The sequence below is a fragment of the Dama dama genome, chromosome 19, assembly GCF_033118175.1.
Source record: "Dama dama isolate Ldn47 chromosome 19, ASM3311817v1, whole genome shotgun sequence".
NCBI classification, from domain to species: Eukaryota; Metazoa; Chordata; class Mammalia; order Artiodactyla; family Cervidae; genus Dama; species Dama dama.
Window position 1 is genome coordinate 36,867,086 of NC_083699.1, and position 4,675 is coordinate 36,871,760.

A 4,675-nucleotide genomic window follows, 5' to 3' on the forward strand; every position below is an offset into this window, starting at 1 on the left:
GATACCCACATTAAGGTGATTGTCTAGGAAGAATCAACTTAGACATGAAGCCAAATTCCTGAGCAGTTTCCACTGCAATCCTGATTCCCTCACATTGCCTTCTCCACCTCCTCTTTCATCCAAATGCAGCTCTCGTTATGTATCTGCTCCCTGGGGGCTGTTGGCCCGGGCAGATGTTTGTGGCAGAACCCTGGTACCCATCCAAGGGTTAGACCTTCTGGGCCCTGCGTGGGGAGGTACAGTTTAAAGGTGTAGGTGGATTTATCTCATCGGCCAAGTATTGCCTGAGTGAGCGTCTGCATGAACAAAAGGACAGTGAACTCCCCTCACTTAGCCTTGCAAATCAGTCCCCCAGCTTTTCCAGCCCAGGTGGGGGAATTTTCCTCCCTTGGGACTGAGTAGAATAAATGAGGCAGTGGCCCAGGGGGGAGGCAGGGGACCTGGTTCTGAACTAGCTGAGTCATCCCTCCAGTTCCCCCCCCCCGCCCCCCCCCCCCCCCCCGCCCTGCCCCACACCCATAGCTTTAATTCAACCTCCATCTTCCCTTGCCCCCAGTAGGCATCAGCCTCCTTGCCTCCACTCAGCACAGAGCAACTTTCTTCGAAAGCATGTCTAAATGGCCCGGGATTTGCACACAGGGACAACCAGGTGTGGAGCTCTGCAGAGGCCTGGAAGAGAGATGCAAGCAAAGGCTCAGTCTGGTGAGGCCTGAGCTCTTAGCTTTACGGGGCTGGGGTGGTTGGTTTTCTATCTGCAAGTATGGGTTGGTCCCTGATGGGGTCTGGGGGGACTCATCTCGCATGGAGCGTGTGGTCACCAGGACAGCCATAGGTGCTTAACGACCCCCACCCCTCCCCCCACAACCCTGACTTCTTTAACTACTCTGGGGGAGGGGAGTGCTCCTCTCTGACCCCAACCCTCAGAGCCTGCTCTGTTCTGTGAGGCTGGGCCTCCATGGAGGTTTTTGGAATGACTCTGAGGCATCTGGGAATGCAGCTTTGGAGTCGGGGTGAAGATGGATCGTGTTTCTCTCCCAAGCCCTTCCCCAACTCCTTGGGACCCAGGAGCAGCAGGAGCCGGGCCTCTGAGAGTCGACTGGCTTATTTTTAGTTTGGATTCTAGCTCACAAGCTTGATGGCTTCTTGGTTTTGCCGATTTGGGGCCAGGTCCTGGCAATCTCCTAGGCCCCTGGCTTATGCTGTTGAAGGTCTGTGGGATACAAGCGACTGGGACAGGGAAGCCCCAGGGCTTCCTGACCCGGGGCACTGGCAGAACACAGACAGCCTAGAAAGGCTGTTCTGGGGCCGGGAGGGACCAAGCAACCCCAGTTGGAAGAGGAAGGAACCTGGGCCTCCCAGCACTGAGCCTTTGGTGATTTGGGGTAGGAGGGGTGTAGACTTAACATCCTGTTTAAATTTGGCACTCGTCGAATTTTTTAACAGGGGTTATGACCCTCCCTCCTCCCTCTCCCAGGCCTTCCTTACATATTCCTCTAATCAATTTTTCCCGTTTGGCTCTAATTTTGCTCTTCACCTTAGAACTTGGGGCCTGACCGAGGGAGAAGCAGTGTGATCACTGTGATCTGAATGCTGCCTCTGAATGGAGCTGGCCAAGGACAGCAACAGCCAGGGGACTGAAGATGGGAGAGAAGAGAGGAGACACAGGGGTGTGTATGTGTGTGTTGTCACATGTGAGTTGTTGTGGCTAGAGGTGCAGGGGGTCTGAGAGGAAAGGCAAGACAGAGGGAAAAATGCCTAATTACAGCCAGGCACAAGTGCCCGCGAGCCCAGTCCCTGGCCAGCCGGCCTGCCTTGTGAGCAGAGGCTCTGTGAGCGAATACCCAGCCCCTCTGTGACTCCCGGGCGGAGGAGCCCACATTCCTGCCCGGCAAAGGCTGCTTTAATCAAGGCTCCAGATCCTTCCTGCAGCCGCCCGGGGGGGACTGTAACGCTAAACACATTAGTGTGTGAGATTGAAAGGTAACACATTCTCATGGAAGCCCCCGGAACAATGGGCCTCGGGTCTGGGTTTCATTTGGAGGAACTGTGCGGTGGGAATTTCTCTAATCAAATAAAAGGAAAATGAAAAACTCTATCGTTTGCAAACTTTAATGCTCTTAATTGCATTAATTTGAAAAACATACAAGGTCTTTCTGAGTGTGGTGTTGGAGCCTGGTAGGACCCTGACTGGGGAGAGAAAGGGGTCTGATGGCACAAAAGGGTGCCCAGGAGAGGCAGCCAGTGTGGCCGGGGCCTGGGGGATGGTCTGGTGGAGACCTAAGAGATAGGAGGTTAGGCCTCTGTCCCCCTGTGGCCCCTCCCAGCCCTGGTATTTCCGGGGCCTCCATGGTAGCTAAAGAGGTCTGAGAGCCCCATCAGGCCACTCGGCTTGGACCTGCTGCTGTCACTCACTCACTCATCTGCCCAAACCTGAGGGGAAGGGCAGCTTCTCTTTGCTCTGTCAGCACCCACAGCCCAGGGCCAGCTGCTCATCTTGTAACACACCCCACCCCAGATGCCTCAGAGGCCCACATCCCAGTCTGCCCCTTCATTCCCGTTCTGCCATATTGGACCTGCAAGAATGTAGTAGGCTTGGGACTTCCCTGGTGGTCCAGTGGCTAAAACTCTGTACTGCCAATGCAGGGCGCTGGGGTTTGGTCCCTTGTCAGGGAACTAGATACCACATTCCCACATGCCACAACTAAGAATAAGACTTACATATATATATATATATATGTATGTATATATCTATATATATAAAAGTATACCAGCCTCTTTCTGTTCTGACCTCTCTCTCCATGGAGGATGGAGCAGAAAGAAACAACCTACATTTGAATGTTGAGTCTGTCAGGATCGGATCTGAGTTCCCTGAAGCCTGAAGGAATTAGGGCCTTCCCTCTGCCCTCTGCTGCAGGGCCTGGGACTAGGAAGGCTCAGGTCTCCACCAAGTCAGGGCTGAGGGACAGTGGGCCCTGCAGGGGGTTGTGGAGCCTGAAGATTCCCATCTGGGAATCTTCCAGCCCCCTGGAAGCCTGGGCCTGTAAGTCGGACATGCTGGGCACCGGACACAGTGGGGCTTAACCCAACTTCTCTCAACCTTTGTGACTTTGAGGCAATCGACCTTCATCTCTAGGAATAAAGTAAACACCACTAGGGCTGTAAATGTTGGGTCTCCTCAGTGGCCTCCCAGTCCTTTAGGAGACGGTAGGGGAGTGAGGGCTGGTTGTATGCATACAGGAGCTTCAGGCCTTCAGTGTTAGTAGCCACACAAAGGGCCCTCTTTCTCCATCCCATAGTTTCCTCATTGAATCACTGTTGTTTTGTGGCTCCCTCAACCTGGAATTCCCACCTCATCCTTGAATTTGTGGGAAGCTCACTTCATCTCACAAGTGTTACCTCCTCTGTGAAGGCCTGTGATGTTCCTGGGAGAACTGAGTCCTCTGGCAGGTCAACTGTTGTTGTTTAGTTGCTAAGTCATGGCCGACTCTTTTGCAGCCCAAGGACTGCAGTGAGGCTTCCCTGATGGCTCAGACAGTAAAGAATCTACCTGCCAATGCAGGAGACCTCGGTTCCATCTCTGGGTTGGGAAGATCCCCTGGAGAAGGGAATGAAATCCACTCCAGGATTCTTACCTGGAGAATCCCATGGACAGAGGAGCCTCGGGGGCTGCAGTAATCCGCCTGGCTCCTCTGTCCATGGAATTTTCCAGGCAAGAATCCTGGAGTGGGTTGCTATTTCCTTCTCGAGGGGATCTTTCCAACCCAGGGATCAAACCTGAGTCTCCTGCTTGGCAGGTGGATTCTTTACCACTGAGCAATCAGGGAAGCACCTGGCAGGTCAACTGGGGGCATGTTATTGTCCCTATTCTCCAGAAAACTGAGGTTCTGAGAGGTTTGTTGACTTGCCCAAGGTCACGCAGCAGCAGAATCAGGACTAATATTCCAGATCATGGCCTCCATTTTCTAGCATTTGCTGTGAGCCCAGCACCGTGCTGGTTACCTTGTACATGTAAGTTGCTGCATTTACAGTAGCCTGGGCTTCAGGGTCACATTCTTTCTCAACAACACCACAGGGCCTCCCGAAGACGGAAAACCAGGAGGCTTCCAGCACATTTCCTAAACCTTTTGTCAGCTATCCGCCAACACCACTTACTTAGAGTTCTGGGTGTGGACAGATGAGGGACACAGTCTTTGCCCAGGTGGAATGCAGGCTCCCAGGGTGGCCAGACCTGTACCCTCCAGGGGCAAGTAGGGGAGAGGGGGCGGTCTGCTTCTCCTAAGAGTCCAGCTCTTGTGCTGCTTCTGCCCCTTACCACGTTTTAGATCATGAGGAAGTGAGGCAGCGCCCAGCCTCAGTTTTCCCATACATACCACAGGGAACTAGAGGCCCGAGGCTTCCAAGGACCCACCTAGCCCTAGGATTCTAGGATTCTGTGACTTCTGAGAGTGCTGTGGTCTGGCTACACCTGGGTGCTGGGAGGCAGGGATCAGCGGGGGTCCTTGTAAAGGTGCCTTGGTATGCTCTAATCTTGCTTCATTGTCTGCTGGAGCTCAGAACTCAGAAGTGGGGCTCATCTGGGGAAGATGATTTACAGAAGCAGGATGTGCTCAGGTTGGCAGGGGCAGGCAGATGTGCTGCCTAAGTTGGCAGATGTTATTTTTTAGGAATTTCTGAA